Source organism: Herpailurus yagouaroundi, unplaced genomic scaffold (assembly GCF_014898765.1).
Source record: "Herpailurus yagouaroundi ecotype Mexico unplaced genomic scaffold, PumYag 253, whole genome shotgun sequence".
Classification (NCBI taxonomy): Eukaryota; Metazoa; Chordata; class Mammalia; order Carnivora; family Felidae; genus Herpailurus; species Herpailurus yagouaroundi.
Genome location: NW_024412470.1, coordinates 3,871,240 through 3,892,497, shown reverse-complemented (window position 1 = coordinate 3,892,497; position 21,258 = coordinate 3,871,240). Strand labels below are relative to the sequence as shown.

General features: G+C 44.9%; 3 long non-coding RNA genes across 4 annotated transcripts; 1 reads left to right on the top strand and 2 right to left on the bottom strand.

The window, feature by feature from the left end:
- Window positions 1-10,231: 10,231 nt before the first annotated feature.
- Window positions 10,232-20,742, bottom strand: LOC121020894 (uncharacterized). Of its 2 annotated transcripts, XR_005786341.1 has the most exons (4): window positions 20,601-20,742; window positions 19,810-19,956; window positions 17,898-17,964; window positions 10,232-10,416 (listed from the first exon to the last, which is right to left on the bottom strand). It is a non-coding gene; the product is annotated as an uncharacterized LOC121020894 (long non-coding RNA). The 2 variants fall into 2 exon arrangements; XR_005786342.1 differs by lacking the exon at window positions 17,898-17,964.
- LOC121020895 (uncharacterized) lies at window positions 12,023-14,963 on the bottom strand. The gene is made up of 3 exons (XR_005786343.1): window positions 14,621-14,963; window positions 14,126-14,361; window positions 12,023-13,679 (listed from the first exon to the last, which is right to left on the bottom strand). It is a non-coding gene; the product is annotated as an uncharacterized LOC121020895 (long non-coding RNA).
- Window positions 16,057-20,313, top strand: LOC121020896 (uncharacterized). Its single transcript, XR_005786344.1, has 2 exons — window positions 16,057-17,262; window positions 17,769-20,313. It is a non-coding gene; the product is annotated as an uncharacterized LOC121020896 (long non-coding RNA).
- Window positions 20,743-21,258: the final 516 nt, after the last annotated feature.

Genomic DNA, 21,258 nt, shown 5'->3' with positions numbered 1-21,258 from the left:
TCTGAGCTGTCAGCACAGAGCCCGACGCGGGGCTTCGACCTACAAACCATGCCATCACGACTTGAGCTGAAGTCGGACACTTAACTGACTGAGCCACCCAGGCGCCCCTCTGACCATTTTAAAACCAGATTTTTTTTTTTTTTTTTGCTATTGGATTGTATGAGTTCTTTATATATTTTGGATATTAATCCCTTATCAAATATGTGATTTGCAAATATTTCCTCCCATTCAGTAGGTTGCCTCTTCATTTTCTCAATGGTTTTCTTCGCTGTGCAGAAGCTTTTTAGTTTGATGTAGTTTCTCTTACTTGTTTTCTCTTTTGTTGGCTTTCCTTTTGGTGTCAAATCCAAAAAACCATCGCCAAGACCGATGTAAAGGAAATTCCTGCCTCTGTTTTCTTCTAGAAGTTGCAACGAATTATTATTGAATGAGTAAATGATTTAAACAATGATACTGAGCTTTCGTCTATAACATTTTGGTGCTCTCAATTTGGCGTTTAACACAGGGTGTGGAACATGCTTGGTGCTCAGTGAATATTATTGGATAATATTATTGGATAAGTTACTGAATGGTGTGGCAGGAAGAACAAAGGACTGCCAACAAAGGACTTCCGGCAGGAAGAACAAAGGACTGCTTCCAGGGTGGCACCAGTTGTGCTACTAGTTAGCTATGGGAGACTGGGTTAATCACTCCAGCCCTGTGGCTTCCATTTGGTATAAGGGGGTCAGATGAAACCATCTCTAAGTAAGCTTTTTGATTAGAAATTTTGTAGTTCTGTGAGTTGATTAGATTGCTTTCCTTTTTTTTTTTTTTAATTTTTTTTTTCAACGTTTATTTATTTTTGGGACAGAGAGAGACAGAGCATGAACGGGGGAGGGGCAGAGAGAGAGGGAGACACAGAATCAGAAACAGGCTCCAGGCTCTGAGCCATCCGCCCAGAGCCCGACGCGGGGCTCGAACTCACGGACCGTGAGATCGTGACCTGGCTGAAGTCGGACGCTTAACCGACTGCGCCACCCAGGCGCCCCGATTAGATTGCTTTCCAAACCAGGTACTTGATACGTGGAATGAGAGTCCCAGAGTGTGAGGGATCCTTACAAAAGGAGGGCTGGATTCCAGAGCAGAGCGTCCTGGAATCCAGCAGTTTGTCTGAGGACCTACCTGGAGGAGAGTTGGTGGCAGGAGGAAAGACAGGTACAGAAAGGGGGATCACAAGAGTGCTCTCAGCCAACCTTACCTGCTTGCAAATTGTGCCTCGGGCTGGCTTTGCCTCAATTTGAGTCTGGTTTCTTAGCCCCGTCAGTTTTCTCCTGAGCTTATTCTCTTCTTGCAGCAAAGTTCTTGGTCCCAAAGCGAGGGGCAGGTGTCATCCTAAATACACAGGCTCATGCCTTGAAAAGCCTTCTCTCTCTCCTTAGGCACCAATTTCTCAAAACTGCCCCGATCCTGCCAGCCCTTCTCATACACGTGCTGTTTGTACTGAACTTGGCTGGTGGCTCCAGTTTTGAGGACTTGATGAAAACAGGGTGGGAAATCCTTTATTACAATTTCTTGTGTCCTTTCTTTAAGCAGCTGTTGTTTTCTTTCTAATTATATAAGGTGCAATTTGTCATTTTTGAGCACAAAGACAAGAAAAATCTCTAGCTTGGGCCATGGTAAATGATAAAAACCATGCAAACTCACTTCTGAGTCAGAGGAAGCAATTATTTTGCTGGGCACATCCCTGCCTGGTCACATCCCGAGTAGAGGTATGAGGTCCAATTCAAGCTAAATTTAAAATTTTTTATTTGATGTTTATCTATTTTTGAGGGAGAGAGAGGCAGAGCATGGGTGGGGGAAGTGAAGAGAGAGAGGGAGACACAGAATCTGAAGCAGGCTGCAGGCCCTGAGCTGTCAGCACAGAGCCCCATGTGGGGCTCGAACCCACGAACTGTGAAATCATGATCTGAGCTGAAGTCAGACGCTCAACTGACTGAGCCACCCAGGCGCCCCAGTTCAAGCTAAATTTTATAGTTTATCTAGAACTTAAAGTCAACTCTCAGCTGTTTACTTAGTGGCTACTATGTTGTTGGGCTAAAAAGGTGCTAGGGGAATCCTGAACATAACACTTTTAAAGAATGAATATCTTTTTGGAAATAGAGCCAACACATGAACAATGAGGAAACTAACATACATGATAGGTGGCTTATAATCCTGATGGGGCTTTAGGAAAAAGCTTTCCAAATCTATGTGACTTGCAAGAGAAATTTTCTTGTGGGTGTTTGGTGCAGAACTGGGCTTTCAGGAACTGTTAGGAAAGAGGAATAGCACTCTAATCTGGACACGGGAGTGACGTGGAAATGGGAAGAGCCCCAACGGACGGCAGGAGGTAAAGAAAAGTAGAAGAAATGCTGGATAGCTGTCTAAGAGGACTTCTGTGTGCTTTCAAATTCATCTTTCCTTGATATTTCTAGACCCTTCCAAGGCAAGATGCTGGAATAGAGTTTTAGGAGCTCCCTGACACAATCTCAGATTAGGGATACGAGCCTCCGTTCTTGGAAAATATTTTTAAAGAATTATTGTCCGCGATAACCCGTTTGGGTTCCTGGGCCTAGAGCCACATTCCTAGAGCAGGACTCTTGCTTCTTGCCTCCATCCCTTTCTGACATTTCAGCTTCTGTCGGCTGTGGCTCTAACGGGACTTTGCAGGTGGCAGGACTAAAAAAAAAAAAAAAAAAAAAATAGCCTTTCTCCCCCATAAAATACCTCCTTAATTTATGACTTTCCATCATCTCGTGCAGCTTTCCAAAAAATGAAACATGCACATAAAGACAAACTACAGTCAATATGCCGAGCGGGCCAGAGAGAGATGAGCCTCTTGATCATTAACTGAGGCTCAGCGGAGGAATTAAGTTGTTTGATTCGTTGCTCCAGGCCTGGTGAAATAGGTAGTATTTCATTTCAATCCTTAGTGGGTTTCGGGCTGCCAATATCTGGGCTTTGAAGTGGTTTCACCCTCTGTGATGTAACCGGATCCACTGAAGAGGCTGTTTCTTTCTCATGCTCCCTTGTGCCCACACTAGTCACCGACGGTTTGCTAGCCCGTGAACCGGATCCGACTGTCCCTCTGGTGTCCGGCGATTCCCCCCCCCCCCGAGGTCTATATTTCCTACTCTAGATAACCGGAGAGACACAGAGGACAGTGCACGCCGCTTGTACGTGGGTGCTTGTGTGGTTGAGGGGGGAGGTGCTGAGGTGGGGCCAAGTGCTGTGAGTTTCAGCTGCCGAATTTCACTCCGATTTCAGAGTGACTATACTAGCTCTTTTTTTTTTTTTCTTGGAGGGGGGTTGTGTATCCACACAGGCATGAGACTTGTTTGGCTCTTTAGTTTCCACGGGGGACAGTAGCCCTACCCTCTTCCTGGTTGATTGTTGAAGGAAATCAGTATTTCATTCATCAGTATCATGAACTGTCTGCACTCCAGGCTGTCTCCAGAAGTTATAAACCTGAACTCTCTCGTCCCATCTTTTTCCGTGGCCAGTTGTGAGGAAAAGTTTTTACTGAGGATTTTCTGAAAGACAGAATCAGGCTTTCCACGATCTCACTTTACTTTTGCGTAAAACCACACTACCAGAAAGCTGTGTGCTTGGGATGTGTTTTGGCTTCTTGCAAAAGATGCTGTCACTGAATTTCACCAAGAGGTTGTCTCCAGCCTATACTGACAAGTGATACTGGGAAAGCCATGCGAAACACATTTTATTTCTTGTAAGGAAGTTTTGGAAAACGTTATCTTACGTCATACAGTGCCCTTTCTATCTGGATAACAGCAACACAGCAAACAAGTGTAGAGATGATTCTCTGATGTCTCAGCATTAGGGAAAATGTGCTTCTCCTGAGCTGGGGTTTCTTAGGGAAAACAATTTCATAGTAGGTATAAGTACAATCTCATTGGATTGAGCCCTGCTGGCTGGAAATTTTTTGTAGCTTGTACACGTGATTTTGATGTCAAAGTGACCGTGGCGTATCTTGGAACTTATGCTCACGATGCATTGTTTTGCAATATTTTGTCAAAAAGCCTTCAGCGGGTTTAAAATCATGGCCTCAACTTACTGCAGCTGACCTATAGATGCTCATTGGTTTTGTAGCATATAAAAATTAAACGGTATTTATTTGAAAACATTTTGCAATTTGGAGGTTGTAGTGTGTTTCTTCTGCTATCAACCCAAATTATTTTTTCTGGAGCTCTTCACACTAGGTGGCAGGAGTGGCTCGTAGAGGAGTTTAATTCCCTAACCAAGAACTTTGATCGCATCTGGGGAGGCAGGCAGGGGGGCGGCGAAAGGGCAGTTATTTACAGTGGATTCTGGCGTGTCCTACTCTGCTGAAGCGAGTGAATGCGTGGCTTGGGAGATGGTCTGATTCTAAGCGTGTGGCCCCACACATGTTCTTTCTGCCTCCATTTTTGTGCCAGAGAGAGACGGAGAGATAGAGAAAGAGACGGAGGGAGGGAAGGAGAGGGGGGAGGGAAAGAGAGAGAGAGTGAGAGAGAAAGAAAGGGAGAGAAAGAGGATGTTGGGAGAGAGAGAAGGAGGAAGGGAGGTGGGGGCAAAGAGAGAGAAAGAGCACCTTCTTTATTCCTTTTATGAAAATCACCAACATCTCATTTAATAAATAACAAGAGAGATGAGAAGTCGGGAGCCTTCCTGGGATGAACCAGCGGTCTCTGTCATGTGCTGATGTAACTCTCCACAGTGTTGACAGGTGCCAGGTTAGCAGCGTTCCTGCTTGGAATTCTGTTCATATATTGCTTTTGGATCATTTCAGGTTATTCAGTCAATGTGGAGAGGTGGCCCGAGAAATGGACAGTGGGTCACACAGCCTCCTTCCTAGACTTGGCTTTGTGTCGGGCAAGTCACTGAGTCACCTTAATACTAAGTTCCGTCACCAACGAAATGGGGGGGATACTAGTCCTTATTTCATAGTGCGGTTTTGAGAATTAAAGGAAATAATACCTGTGAAGTGTTTGTGGGAAGTGTATATGTCAGTTGACATTGTTTTTTTGATCTGGGGCAAATCAAATTCTGGGAACCTCTGTTTCAAAACCAATAAAATGATAGCTTTGAATAATATGACTTCCAAAGTGTTTCATAGCCCCCAAAGTTGAAAATTTGTGTACTCCGTGTGCAGCATTTATGTCATTTTTATGTCACTCATGTGGTCTCACGTATGGTCGTACACACAACAGTTAATTGTGTCCTTAGTAAATGCTTTTTGAATTCTAGATGAATAGGAAATAGACTCTTCTAATGTGATTGATTTTACATATAAGAAGATGAGTAAGGCATAAATAACATATTCTATTTTTTCCCTCTTGGTAATTCATTTAATCATTACTTTTAAAATAATGGGCATATAGGGACCAAATCCTTACTGCGTACCAGGAACTGAGAATCCACGAGGCACAGAAAGCTAAGATAGAACATGATTCCTGTCCTCAAACACCTGAGCTCTGGGTGAGGCCACATACTGTAAAATGGTGCCACAAAATTGGGGTCTGTACAGGATCCCATTGGATACAGGGTGAATGTGTCTGTTTTATCAGGGAATTGCAAGCCATTTGGGGTAGCTGGTACTGAGAGGACTTATGGGGAGTGGTAGGAGATGGGGTTCGTCAAAATGTTTTCTAGGTCTGGGTGTGCCTCGTCTATCAGAACAGCCACATTGGAAGTTTAAATGTGTGTAAAATGCTGTATCTTTAATTGATGGAAACAGAATACTGGTTTTATTTTAACAATTTGTTCTAAAAATTCTCTATAATAGGAATGATAACAGGAACATTATATTTTGTATAATTGTACTATATTTTAGTTTATAATACTTTTGACCTTAACTTATTGGTTAATCATAATAATAGTTCCTTCCATTTAATGAGCCCATACTACTTTCTAGGTATTGCATCTGGCACCTGACACAGGGTACTTTATTTATTCCTAATTAGAACGTTTTGTATCAGGGACCCAAGTTTACCACTATGGGGTGCCAAGATGGGGAGAAGCAGATTAAGTTCTGTGAGGTCAAAGAACATTACATTTTTTTTTTTTTAATTTTTGAGAGAGAGAGAGAGAGAGAGAGAGAGAGAGAGAATGGGGGAGGGACAGAGAAAGAGGGAGACACAGAATCTGAAATAGGCTCCAGGCTCTGAGCTGTCAGCAAAGAGCCCAATGTGGGGCTCGAACTCACAAACTGCGAGATCCTGACCTGAGCCCAACTCGGACGCTTAACCGACTGAGCGACCCATGCGCCCTGGTCAAAGATCTCTAATCCATCTATCCATTATATCTCTAGCATCTGGCATGGCGCCTGGTACACAGCAGGAATTTAAGTGACATCTAACTAACTAAATGAAATGACTTGCCCAGGGTGGTATCACTAGTAAGTGGTGGGGTCAACACAAAGGTACTTGATTTTGACAACTTAGATTTGATATAATCATGGCTGGAGAAAGTCTATTTTCTATAATGTAGAAGAGAATCAAGCTCAACATATGTCTTTTTGGCCAAAGACCCTTTCTAGAAAGGAATGGGCCCTTGGTAATAATTTGATTTTCATTTCTCAAGGAGGTTGAGTCTTTGGTGAGACAGTCTTCAGCGGTATGTAAGACAGTCAAAACTCTTTACCCCTTTCTCACCGACATGGATGTGATGAGAAAAGCAAATAGGATGAAATGTGAAACACATCATTCCTGCTTCCCTTTTCTTCTCTTATAGCTAAGTCTCTGTGACCTTTTACCTTTCATTTGTGTTGGATTCTGGCCCAAAAGGATTCAGGGGGACTAATATTTGCTGTAGCAGTGAGACATGAAGAAGCTCCAAAGGTAGAAATAAAGGTATCATGTTTCTAAGAAATCTTTCTTTTCATTCTTAGTTTGACCAAACAGCCTCTAGCTGAATATGTTCTATTATTTTTTCAGCTGTTGGCCTTGGAAGTAATTTTAATTGAGGCCAGGTCATCAAGAATTTGGGGAAAATGTACCTATCGAAAGAACATTTTTTGGGACTTTTCAGTTTACTCTTTTTTAAAATAATAATTTTCTTCCTAATGGACTTGATTGAATAGTTCATCAAACAGTTATTGATTGCTTACTATATGTGAGGTCCTGTGTTGGGTGCTGGGGGTACAAAGATGACAAGACACAGCTCTTGCTTTCAAGGATGAGGTGGAAATAGAATTGGAGGCAGATCATTGTTGTACTTGCCGTGTGCAAGACCCTCAGTGGGGCGGCGGGGAACATGCAAACGCCTATGGGTGTACAAAAGAGGTGAGAACAGAGGCCACAGATAACTTCCCATCACTGGTGACTTGAGGCCAGGAGAGTGCTAGAGACTGAATTTGTCCTCAGAGTTCATATGTTGAGATCCTAACGTCTAATGTAATGGAATTAGGAAGTGGGAACTTTGGTAGCTGACTAGTTTATGATAAGAGCAGAGCCCTCCTGCATGGGAGTAGTGCCCTTATAAAAGAGACCCAAAAGGGCTCTCTTACCCTTTCACCCAGGTAAGAATACACATGGGAAGTCGGTAGTCTACAACCCAGAAGGGGGTCTTCACTAGAACTTGACCGTGACGGCACCCTGATCTTGGACTTCTCAGCCTCCAGAACTATAAGAAGTAAATTTCTGTTGTTGACAAGCCACCTGGTCTGTGTCACTACATTATAGCCACTTGAACTAAGACAGGGAAAGTAAAGGAGAAGGGAAGGTCTTCCTGGAGGGGCAAGTTCACCTGCTGGGTATGAACGGGTGAAGGGTCCCCCAGCTCCCAGGCAGCAATCTAATACCTCCCACCTCATCACTTTGATGACCAACAGCTCCCAGATTTTAGAACCAGATTTATTGCTGTATTATTATGGTTTGTTTTATATTTACCAGCTGAAAGGGGCCAAATGGAATTGACCTAGATGGTCCTCAGGTGGAGAAGCTGAAACTCTCTTCTTACTCCAAGGGCAGCTCACTGATGTGTGCGCCTCCCATGTTGTCCTCAGACCGGGCTCTGAGGAGCTGATTTGTCTTGGGTCATTTATCTTGAGTCCGCAATATTGTTCATTGCTCCCACAGTCTCTTCTTCCCTTTTATTCCCTCCCTGTTTCTATTCTGTTGTTCAACCCATACTGATATTATCCCCAATTTCTTCTAAGAAATGTGGCACAAAGGTTAATGCAAACCTGAGTACAAAGACTTTGGGGCAGAACTTTTGAGTATTTCCGTCTATCATTAGAGGCTGAAGGATCCCTGGAGATCCAGAGACTTGGTAACACGTTCAGTAATCTGACCGACTCTGCTCTTGGGTCCTGATTTCAGCCGAGTTTACCAGTTGGAATCCATGATCATCAACATGTTAGACCAGTCTTGAGTCTGAGAATGCCAGCGTAAGTTTGCCTCATGATTAGACACCAAGGGCAGGTAGCAGTCATTGAGAAACCCTGAAATGGCAAAGTTAGGGAACTGGGTTTTGAAAATGAGTCACCCAAACATTTTCTTTCCAAACATCTGCAGGTTGTTAGCCTGATTTATTTTGAATTAAAAAATCTTTTTGAGCTGGCTGACAGCTTATTTTAATTCCCAGCTGTTAAAATGTTTCAGCAATTGGAATTAGGGGCTGTGCCATTGCTTTTGATGTGGTGGGAAGCAGTTCAGCACTCAGGTACACCTGGGGGACCTGCCCCTTCTCATCATGGTCCTTCAGTTTTATTCCTTCTGTTTAAGAGCTTGGTGCTTTGAGCTCTTTGTTTACGATCTATTTGCTTGGGTCTTATAGCCCTGGTGGCCAAGGGAGTTTAGCTCACATTCCAGGCTGTGGTGGCTTTTATCCAGGACCTAGCACTTTGTGGCTGCCTTAGATTCTTTCTGGAACAAGTTTGGGGAATAAGCAAATACATAAATAAGTTTATATTTAATTGACATTGCCTCTTCCTCTCCCCAAATATGCTGAAATAAATTTGCTACTCAAAGTCATGGTTCTGATAAATGTTTTTAAGATTTTTCTGTAGATTGTTGGCTTGGTAAGGGCTTTTGACTTGTTCCCCACTTTTCTGTGGTTGTGGGTGAACACCTCTTATTTTTGCTGTGATTTTGGAGAGGGAAACCTGGGACTCAGTCTCCTCTCTCCAGTTCCTACCCAGCACAAACAGGGACACCGCCACCACTATCTACTACTCCCATCACCATTTATTACTACCATCAGCACCAAAAAGCCATTCCTTGGCACTCTGAACTCTCCTGGCATAACATCCTATTATTCATATTATTTTTATTGTCAAATTCCCCCCCGCCCCAAATTATCTATACTAGCTAGCTACTTACACCTCTTTAGCTCACTGTTATGCCTCATTTTTTTTTTTTCCATATCCATTGTGGCTTATTTCCACCACTCTGTTGAGAGTGGGCTCTCAAAGGTCATCCATAGCTATTTAATTGAGAGTCAGTCCTCTTGTTATCTTCTTCACTTATTATCTGACCTCTGTGTACCTGTGTGAAGGGAAACTTTGAGACCAAAAACTAGAATGACAGAGTGGAACATTAAATACTAGAGTAGGGGTTTAGGGCTTTATTCAGTAGGCATTGGGCGATCCAATCCTGCTTTTAATCTATGTGAAACTGAGCAGTGAGTAGATTTATCCAAAAATGAGGAAGTGGGTAGAATATTGTCACAATAGTCTAGGTGGAGAAAGGTACTGAGGGTATAAATGAGAATAATGATACAGAGAATTGAATGTTAAGCAGGTTGGAGAGATAAGCAGGTTGAAAGAGTCTAATAGAGACGATTAAAGGTTGATGAAATACGTGGAGGGAAAGTGGAAGAGAGCCATAGCCTTTCTTACTTGTGTCCCTCATTTTTGACCTTCACGTTTTTACTCATATTCTCTCTTTCTATAATGTCCTTTCTCAGGCATCTCATCTCTGTTTGTTGAACTTCACTCTTCTTATCTCTGAAAATATCATTTTTATGAACTCTTTCTTTATCACCCCAGGTGGATATTACCTCTAATTTCTAAGGATTCTGTAGTACTTTATATATCTTGACTTTTATCTCATTATCTTAGCATGACAGTCTCCTCAGTCTGCTTTTAGGCAGATGGCATGTGGTTAAGGGTGTGACAGAGGCATAGGAACGAGGAAAGTGAAAAGGACTGTTGGTAAGTATAAGGTTATGTGGTCTAATGACCAAGGTGAAATTGCAACCTTCATTTCATGGGTGGTGTGGATTTGGATTTCTATCATGTTTTTACTCTTTTCATTTTCACTTGTGACAGAGTTTTACAGTTTGGTTCTCAGGAGCTTACGTTAGAATAGAATGAATAGGAGGCACTTATCCTTTGGCAAATATTACTCAGCTTTCCACATCTCTCCATGAACTGGAAGAGGGTGCTGAGTCTTCTTCCTAGAAATTAAAAAAATTTTTCTGCTTGTGATTTTACATTCAACAATTCACTTCTATTATCTCCTGAGAATCTTTCTGAAGAATTTATTCTCCTGTGGCTGAATGCAGCATAATTGGTTTTCTAGAAAGATGCATTCAGACCCAACAAAACAATATTTTTTCCCCAGTAGTCTTTTCTTTCTCTAAAGAACTTCGTGTTTGGACTCTTTAGAAAAATGCAATATTGAGTGTTTGAGTAATACATTGAGGCAAATGAATATTTTCTGTGTCTACCCTTTTATTTTAAATGTGACTAAACTTTGAGAGTCATTTCAAAAGCGTAGGGCAATATTTCTAGTTGGATTCTCCCAGAGGCGGTTGAAATGGGAATGAGTTACAGGGGTGCTTTTTAAATGACACATTATGACACATCCACACATTAAGAAGATGACTGGCTTTCTGTTTTTCCTCTTTCTCTCCATTAATGCGTAAGCTGCTTTTGCCTCTTTCCAATAGTGACTCTGATGTTTTGTCTCATCCCTTTTTTTCACATGACAGATAGGGTTTCACAGAATTTATTACAAATGCAAATTTTGGTGCAAAACGCTAATTTCCGAACCATCTTCAAAGATTCTGTTCAGGAGTTCAGGGCTGGAGTCCCATTTTCAATATCCACCCCCACCACCGCATCTTCCCTAGGGGACTTGGACGCAATGGGCCACGCTCTGGGAAACACAGGAGTGGGCCAACTAACTGAGCATCGCCTTTCACCGCACGGTCAGTCGGCAGTGGCCATGGCTCACGAGGGAACAACCACTACATTTAGATCTGTAAGTTCTTTCTAACCCATCTCTTCTGAAGAGAAATTATAGGGCATATATCCAGTTACAGCTCAGTACCTATGAACCGAGAGGATTCTCTCAAGTTACCTGCCCTCATAGCTTTTAACCTCTTACTCTTGGGTTGTGACTATCTTGTTTACCTCAGGGAATCTTCAGATAGCCTTTTAAAAAAACATTCCAAAGAGTAAATTAAATGTAAAGAGTATTTTGGGGCACCTGGGTGGCTCATGTCGGTTGAGCATTCAACTCTTGATTTCAGCTCAGGTCGTGATCTCATGCTTTGTGAGTTCGAGCCCTGCTTTGGGCTCTGTGCTGACAGTGCAGAGCCTGCTGGAGATTCTCTGTCTCCGACTCTCTCTCTCTGCCCCTTCCCTGCTCTCTCTCTCTCTCTCTCTCAAAATAAATAAACATAAAAATACTTATTAAAAGTAAAGAGTATTTCACATGGTATGCGGGTATCAGTGAAGAATTTGGACTTAAATGACCCTGAAATTCTACAATTCAATAAATGTTCTCTATAATATTATATTCTATACTGTATAAAAATATGTTAAAAGGACATATTAAAATACAGTAAGACCTCTTTCTCTGAGAGAATGTGCAGCTAAAGTTATGAATTTATTTCTCGTCTCTTTGCAGCCTTCCCTTTACCTTTTTTGTGTGAAATAACTTGCCTTTGTAATTTACCTTGTTATGATCTTGGTGCCTAAATGTTACAACGATTATGGGTACCTGGGCTGGCTATTGGCGTTTTTTGTTAACTTATAAAGGAAACCGAGACAAAGTCAAAATGTCGGAACCAGTTTAATGATGGGATCCCAGTTATGGCTGTATGTACAACAAAGACACAGGGAACTAGGTGCTATTCATTAGGACACTCCGTCAAGTGTGTTAAATAGCTACTGTCATTTCATCCTCCCTCCCCCATTTTATTCTTATTTGAGTCATACAAGGTAAGTGTAACCACTTCGGTTTTACAGAGCAGACAGCAGAGACTCCGTGACTAACCTGCCTTGACCACCTTGCCTGCCTTGACCACCAGTGTCAAAGGCAAAACGTGGAACTCGGGCTTACCTGACGGCGAAATCTGTCCTTCTCCCAGCCTACTGTGCCGCTCTGATGCTTAATTCAGTTTAGGGAAACCAAGTGAATCAACGTAGATTTTGTTCTGATTCTGGAGAGGAGCAGACTCTTTTATAAAGTGACCAGCAGCTGATTGCCAGTGGCCACACAGAGCTCGTGGTTTTTCTAGGGTGGCAGGTATGTAACAGCGGAGAGTGGGACAAAATCAAGACAGAGCAGAAGTAGCTATTTGAAGGGTTTCAAAGCCCTTGACCGACACTTGCCTCCTGGGACCGTTTTGATCTCACTCCTTTTCTGTCACCCCTTTCTTTTCAAGACTTAACTCACCCCAGCCCTAACCCTTCCTGCTGGTGGGTGCCCCATTCACAAGGGAGCAGATACCAGATGGGAGAAGTTGAAGAGACAGCTGTTGGGCGATTGTTCTTATGAGTTATGTCCTTGGTCTCTTGGTTGGAGGGCTCCGATCTGAAAGCTTGCTTCAAATCCACTGAGAAAGTAGCATGATTTAAGTGGTGGCCTGGAGAGGGCTGGGGGCGGGGGCCGACAGTGAGGACTAATTTGTTCTTTAAGTTTATCTAATGGTTTGCAAGGGTGGAAATATCTGCTGGGGAGATGTGATGGATTCTCCTAGGAAACTGACTTCACCAGATAATTCTTTAGAAACTGTTCTCAGAAGCGAGACAAGTGGTGTGAATCTGCTGACACAGGGAATCAGCTCTGTGTCTGGGACCGGGTCACAGACCCCAAGGCGTGCCTGTCGCGATACAACGGGGATGATTTTTCAGAGGGCAAACGCTCACGCTGAGTGACTTTCAAAGCTGTTCCAGGGCATTTCTCAGGCTTTTCAACTCTGGATTCTCTTTCCCACGGTGCAAGGGCCAAGAGAAGGGATCCTGGGCTCTCTTCCCTGGCCCCCAGGATGGGAATTCAGGGGGAAAAGGTCACCTATTTTCATGCCACAAAAGAAAACGTATTCATCAGTTTTTGAGCAAAGGAGCTTCAGTCTGCAAATAGGGGAATTGCTAAGAGCTCATGAGCTCTCTTCCCCAAGCTGGTGCTGTAATGGGGGCGAAGGGGGGCGCGGATGGTGTTGTCCTCCTTCAGGTGAGAAGGGAGTGTTCTGGACTTCTCTTGATAAAACCCCTTCCAATTCCAGTAAAAACATGCGCTCCAAAGCCACCATCTTTTTTTTTTTTTTTTTAACTATTTACTGGAGGGATTCTGAGAGAGAGAGAGAGCACAAACAGCTGAAGTGGCTTCGCGGTCACTTCTCCTATTGCTTTTCTTGCTGGAGAATATTTCACATCACAGGATTTTCCTTCTCCTCTGTGCTGTTGATCCACCCAAGATCTTCACATCCTCCCCAACACAGATTAAAGATGACACAGGGTGGGGGAAAAAACAGGAGGAAATTGCGTTTGAAAGTTTTGTTCCATTTGTATGACCAGCAATGAAAACTCTTTGTGGTCCCCACCCCAGATTGTAGCAGCAGGGCCCCGAGGCTGCCCGGCTATGAATTCATTTCCAGTCCAGCCAGCTAAGACAACGCTCATATGAATTAATGGGCCTTGCTGGACCTCGCCTCCCTCTACTCACCTCACTAAGCCCAGCCCCAGTCTACAGTGGCTGCACATAGGCGCACACATCACTCCCGCCCTTGACCTGAAGGGCACACCGAACTTGGTGCGTGCATGAACCATGCTGCACCCTGTTTGGGACACGGGAACAAAGCTAGCCGTGTGCTCTTGGAGGACAGAGGACCCGAGGCGGCTCCCTTGGCCCAGTGAGGGAGACTCCCTTCTTACCCCGCATCTGCCCATCCTTCTGGAATCTGTAGTGTGGCTTCGATCTGGCCTCTTGGGAGAGGTGAAATACGGCTTCGCTTTGGAACAGCTGAGGTTTGCTCATGGCAGCAGAGGGGCTGGAGTCTTAAGTCTATGATGTGGCCGAGGCCAGCATTTCTTAGTAATGAGTCTTGCAGACATATCCCGGGAGAGGAAGTTAGATTAGGGCAAGGCAAGTGAATGAGATTGTTTAAAGGCTGCAAGGAGATTTAAAAAAAAAAAAAAAAAAAAGCAATTCCTCCTCAGTTAGGGTTGTGATGTTCTCTCTCTTGGGTGAATGCGCAGGCAGTGTGGGGTTAGGGCTCTCAGCCTAGACCTGGAGATTTCATGTCAGAGGAAATGAGGATGGTGGGAGTGGGGGTGGGGGGGATGGGGGAGGACTGTGTAGGAGCTGGATTATGGATTGTGAGCAATTTGCCGCTTTCCACGGAGCCTCCTGGGGCCAGCCTTCCTCACCTCCCATAACTGCGAATTACTCTGGTGCCTGAGCCGCCTCCTGGATTTAGCGTCTGCTGTACGTTGGAGGGGCTGCAGGGCTGGTGTTCACACCTGGGGCGGGGGAGCAGGGGCAGAAAAATGCCTTGTACCCAGCAGTCACTCTGTAATTAGTTATTGAGTGACTAAATGAAAAAGCTATTTTATGAGCCACTTTTTGACAGTCTATTGCCCCAGCGGAGTTGAAAATGGGCTCATTTTTGAGGCTCACAGCTGTTCTGTCCTCCCTGGGCTTCTCCTCAGGCACCGTGTACCATCTGGTGGGCATGAGATGCTTCAAGTCCCATAGCCAGCTGGGAAGGACGGGCTGGGAGGCAGTACTTCTGTTCCTGCTACTTCGATGTAAGCTGAATTGCTCATTTTACTTTTTAAGAGGGAGAAAGTTCCTCATTTTTTGTAGAGCTGGTGTAACCCAAAATAATGGAACCCGTGGGGAGACACGCCAAGCACATCTCAAGATAATCCACTTGCTTCCGATGGTGCTTTTGATTTAAACAGGGGTGGGATCTTTGCAAGACCAGGCTGCTTGGAAAGAGCACGTGATCTGGTCAGCCTGATGTAGGGTGGGATGTATCATCAGCCCTTGCAGGAGGACCGTGACCTACATCAACATTGGGTACGAAATCCCGGGTTGGTGGGATTTCATGGTGCAACCTTTGAGAGCCCTTCCATTATAATAATTGCTCAATAGTTGAATAAAGTTAGAGAAAAAGAGAGAGATGAGAGAGAAAGAGAAACAAAGATTCCTCCCCTCACCCCCCTAAGTAATGAGACTCTTGGATGAAGTTCCCTACTTACTGCCACCCAGATCTGGGGGAGAGGGGGGAGCTCCTGAATCCGGGTAGCAGGTTGGCATTTCTAATCTGAGCCCGGGTTAATCTGCTGTGTGTACGGGTTGTTGAGCGAACTGGTAAACTACCCGAGAGTCTTGCCTGCATGATGAACTGACACTAACTGACAAGACCTGGCGTATGACTCCAACCTCACTGAATTTCCTCTTTCTCCTGCCAGTGGTCGTGGCAGCCCAGGATAAGGTGACGGGGAGACCTCAAGGGCAAATGTGACATAAGGCAGAAGGGCAAATGTGACATAAGGCATCGTGAGAACTTCCAGCTGGTTGGTAGTGCCTCACGGGACAGGAGCCTTCTCTCGTAGGCTGGGAAGGCAGTGGGACCAGCACACGATCATGTGGATCAGTGTTCACTTTTCCAGATGCAAAGAGAGGAGACATGGTTACCTTGCATACATTTTGACAACATCCCTTGGGCAAGAGGTAGGTATAACTCACAATAGATAACCTCTGCTTTTGTTCCAGCGTTGTCTCCTTTATCTGCAACATGGGGGTGTTGAGTGATGCCACAGGCAGCTGGAAGGCCTCATTTATTTGACCTAATTATTCCCAATGTAGACCTGACTCATCAGAACGGGCTCTTCTTCAAAGGAAATGGGAGCCAGATTGTCTCCTTGGCAGCCATGGGAAACAAATGCTATCCACAGAATGGCTGAGATATTGAAAAAAGGCACGGTTGGCTTTTGGGGCCAGCTGCCATTTAACAGTGTGACCAGGAATGGAGGACTGGAGGGAGGGGAGTGTCAACTTCTGACATGCTAGCTGTCTCAAAATGTTCTTAATAAAATTAACTCACCTTTGGATGCCGTGGGCAAAAGTAACCCCATATGAAGAACCCAGGGAAAAATGGAAACTCTCAGTGGGGTGTTTTTTTTTTTTTAATATTAATAATTGAGTAAATTTCCATGGGTATACTGGGGGGACTTTTCACAGGGGAACCTTCTTATTTCTTGGTCCTCTCAGGTGCTCTATTGAAGAATTGAAGGATGGGGAAATGGAGAAGGGAGTTGAAATGACCCTCTTGTTGCCATTAGGCAAATCCAGCACAGAATGGGAGCGGCGTGCTGCATTCCCTCTCCGAACGGCCTGCCTTAGCTCAACGATGCATACCTGAACTTAACACTTCATCTTAGACAGTCGCCAGTTGTCCATACCGAAACGCAGGTGCACTGAAAATACTCATGTAACCCTTCCCCGGTCCCACCGTCCTGTTGTACAGTCGTGGTTAAGAATGCCACAACCCTAAGAATTCGGGAAAGATGTGCACTTGGCTGATCCCTGTGGCACCGTCTGGCTCTCGGCCTTTTGTGCAGCAATTCCCGAAGCACCGGACTGTGAAGATGCCCGACTGACAACATTGTTCCAGCGTCGGCCTGCTGTTGCCGGAGAGGAGCCTCCAAAGATGCCGTGTTTGAGCTCAGCCTGGATCCCCTCTGGGAGGAGGAGAGGGAATCCCACAAGCTATTCATTAAGAAGATCCTGTTGTTTGATCACGTCCTCTGACACCGTAGCCATGCACGCATAGAGGTGTAGTTGGCATTCTGACTTGTGCATAGTGCGTTTTCGTCTCTTCCCTGGAGTCCAGGCCAAAGCCTGAGGTTCCTTTTGACACAACTCTGCCCAAAACTCTGGCTTTGTGCTCTCCGGCACTCTGCAATAACATACCAGCTCTGTGGTGTGGCCAGTGTTTACTTAATTGGCGGGAGGACTTTTTAATCTCCAAAGGCAAACGTTTCTTCTGCATTCCACATAGGTAAGATGTGGTTTGCTGTGGTACCAGGGTAAGGATTTGGGGTGGGGAGGGAAGGAAGGAAGGAAAAACAATCCTTAGGGCTAAAGTCACGGAGGGGGTGGGTGGCCAAGAAAGAGAATCGAGTCATTGGGTGCGGGGGGGTGAGGGGGAGGGGAGAAGATGAAAAATCAACAGGCGTTGTTTTAAAGAGTCAGAACTGTGACTGACCATCTGCTCACTTTGCAGTTATTTCCAAAAATAGACGACTAGTGGTGAGAAGCAACTGGTTTCTGATGCTTTAGGAGTGGGTCAGGGAAGATGATTTCCAATTGTTGGGGTAAGATACAGGGTAGGCTGTATATCCAGGGGAAAGGGGTGGCTTAAGCTTTACGGTGCGTTGGATTCGATTTCACAGAGCTTTTTACTGGCTAGACAGCGCTGTTAGCTAAGTGAGAGGAATTCACCTGAGGATAAAAGGGGCTGGTGACCCGGAGCAGGCCCTTACAGGTATTCTGTACCTTGAATAGAGCTCATCTGCCAGCAGTGAAACAGTCATCAAGAAATGGGGCCCAGGGAGTACAAGGATGGCCAGAGGTGATACACCGCAGACCATCTGGGTAATGGGACGAGGTCCATCAGGGGGCGTTAGTGCTCACCTTCTTCACAGACCCCTGGATGAGCGGTGACTCCTAGGTCGGAGATTTCCTGAACCTGTCACGTTTCCTGGAAAAGAAGAGGTTGAGGGTGCCCTGTTTTCAGCGGAAGAACAACTTTGCTGTAAGTTGTGTTGCTCAATGGTAAATGTTTACACGTTTCTACAACTTTGATTTATTTTGATTGTGGTAATTCATAAAAGATGTTGTAGCTCCGAAGCTTGGCAGTTCCCCCAAAGCACAATCTGCCAGAGACTCTCCCCAGGATCTGCTTACCTATTAGAGAAACCAAGAGAGTCCCAGCAGGACAGAGGCGTGTGGATGGCAGAGAACATCTCTGGAGGTGAGAATATGGCAACAAGGGGTCCCGAGACATAACAAATGCCCCCGTCTGGCTTCTTTTCTGGATGCACACAGCGTCTCTACTTCTCTCTAAAACTGGGGCAATGCTAGAGGTATTCGTTTCTTGAAATGTTCGCAAGTCCTTGCAACGCAGTGCTGGGATTTGCAGTGATGTATGTAGACGGGACATGCCTCAAATGGAACGCTGCTGATTGAGTTTTAGTCCCGGGGGCTAACATTCCATCTTATGGATTATTGTGTCCAGCTTTCAAGTTCATGTTGAGCTCTGAACAGCTGTTAGGCCTTTGATGCTCATATCCCCAGAGCCCAATCATTCAGCTGACTGCTTTCAGCTGACTGCAGAGCCATGTGCCATGAACTCCGGGACTGACGTAGCAAGTCACAGCCCTGGTCTCGTTAGGACTGCTCTGCAAAGCTGAGGGCAAGGATACGCAGAGATGTGGGTTGATTTGTTCTTTTAATGCCGTTTTTTTTTTTTTTTTTAAGATCAAGTGAAACAATAGTATGTCATCATTAGTAGATTTCATAAACGTTTATTGGGCATCACCATATGTCAGGCCGAGATTCAAAGTTTAATAATACACAAAGCAGCCATTGAGGAATTTATACGTGGTGTATATTTCTCTCCCTTCACTAGACTCAGCTTGGGAAGCACGGTGTTATTCTCAGTTATCTTCTGATCTCTGCCATCCAGCATCAAGCCTGGCCCATGATGGGTATTTAACAAATGTTGAAACAGTATGCAAAAAGCAGTTTGCCTTGAGATTTTCCTTTCTTGCTCTCTAACAGCCTTGCCTCACGCATATCAACTGACAGATTTCCTCCTATCAAAATACCAGAACATCTTTCCCTCTAGATGCTTATTTCCTATTGCACCTCTTACAACTACTGTGAAGAGAAGCAAACTTTTTTCCTTTATGGCAAGAGGGACTTCTCACTAGTATCTATGATCATCCATAAAGGCAGACAGTTTTTTTGTCCTTTTGTTCACTGCTATTTCCCCAGCATCAAAAATATTGCCTGGGACATAGTAATCACATGTCAGTTCATGTCTTTGTAATTATTTGTTGAACGAATACATAAAATTGAAATCAGGACAAAAGATCTTGGCATATTAGACAGGTTCAGTTAAGCTATGTGGCAGTAACAAATAACCCTGGAAATCTCAGAGGCTGAACACATATAGGTTTGTTTCTCTTTTCCACAGAGCTGGCTGGGGATCCCGCTGCCTTCTAGATCAATTCCTTTCCCAGTGGTAACACCAGGATCCAGTATGACCGCATCCTGTAGCTAACCTGGAATGTATAGCTTTGGGCTTGCTCTTCTAGGGGAAGGGAGGGCAAAAGGGTTGCACACTGACTCATAAATGCTTTTGCCTGGAAATGATGCATGTCACTTCTGTTCACAGTCTTTTGGCTACATGGCTGGGAAATGTGGGTGAGCCCATGAGTATCTGGTGGGCATGCTCCACTAAATATGTTAGTCAGTGCTTGCTAAGTGATGCTGTAATACCTTAGGAAAGCGACTCTTTGTGTCCCACCCTTAGTCTTACCGCTTCGGTGCATGACGGCCAGCTTCCCAACGCGTATCTGCGTATCTTTGCCTGAAGTCTCTCTTGGGTCGCTGGATCTCGCTTTGGGCTCCTGCTTTGCCTTCAGCATAAGAGGCTCTGGGTGCCAGGAAGCCACCCTACGTCAGGCTGAGATTAAGGCTGAATAAGACACAGAGCAGCCATCGAGGAGTTTATACTGTTTACGTTTCTGTCTCCCTCACTAGACTCAGCTTGTTAAAGGCGGCATCGACTCAATCGATGACTGCTGGGCTTTAGTGTATAAATAGCTCAGCCCCGTCACTACTCAGCTGGTGGCATGACCGGGAGGTGCATTTTCTGCACTGGCTCCCAGAGACGGCAGGGGGGTTAAGCTCTAATTGTCCGCAGCGATGACTTACTTGATAACAAACCTATAACTGGATGTCTTCCCCTCCCCATCTCACTTCCTCATTCCCCTGACAGTGTTTCTTGCGATTTCCTCTCAAATAAACTGTTTACATTTGATTTTGTGTTTTAGGATCTTCTTAAGGAGGAGCTCCAAACTAAAATAGAAAGTTGCCTACATAGTTCTCCTTGTGTGTGTGTGTGTGTGTGTGTGTGTGTGTGTGTGTCTGTGTGTGTGCGTGTGTGTGTGTGTGTGTGTGCATGTATGAGCAGGGCGGGGTGGGGAGATTGATCATACGGATTTGGGAAGGGCGTAAGGGAGGTCTCCTCACTGTCTCCATCTGAGGAGCTGTTTAGTGGTTGGAATGAAGGAAGTGAATGGAATACAAGGGCAGGAAGGAGAATACCTGAGATGCCAGAAAGACTTTTTCCTGTCACCGTGTTGTTAAAAACATAAAACCTGGATCTTGTTATTACAGTATGGTCTCCCTGAAGTCCTGGGGAGAAAAGTTCTCGAAGGCTTTCTAAGGTGGACACTTCCCTGCCTGTCAACATGAAAGCCATGGTAACTGGAGTTTTGTGTTTCTCAGCACCTATTGGTGGGGTTCCGGAAGCACCTTTGGACACTGTTCTCAGAGTCCAGGCTGGGCAAAGTCCTGAAGTGGTGACAATGGTCTTCAGTTTTTCACCTCTCCTTTTAATGTCCTCTGCTCCTTTTTGGCAATCTCCTGTGTCCCAGGGTCAAATATTGCTGAAGTGACCTTATAATTTGTCATCCAAACCAGGCCTTTTTTGCTCTCAACTCCCAGTAAGACATCACATGAGCAATCCATACTTACTCAGCCGGTGGCGGCACCAGGATTTAAGGGGGTGCTTCCTTGCTGCATGTAGCACCCTGTGTCCCGCATTGACTGTGGCAAGGGGTTTCATCACAGAGAAGGGCCCCGTCTCCCGGGTGGGAATCAGGAAATGCAGGAACAGACTCTGGTCTGTTGCTCACTCATAGGGGAAATTTGGCAAGTCATTTTGTTTCTCTGGGGCTAAGGGTCAGTATCTATGGAAGAG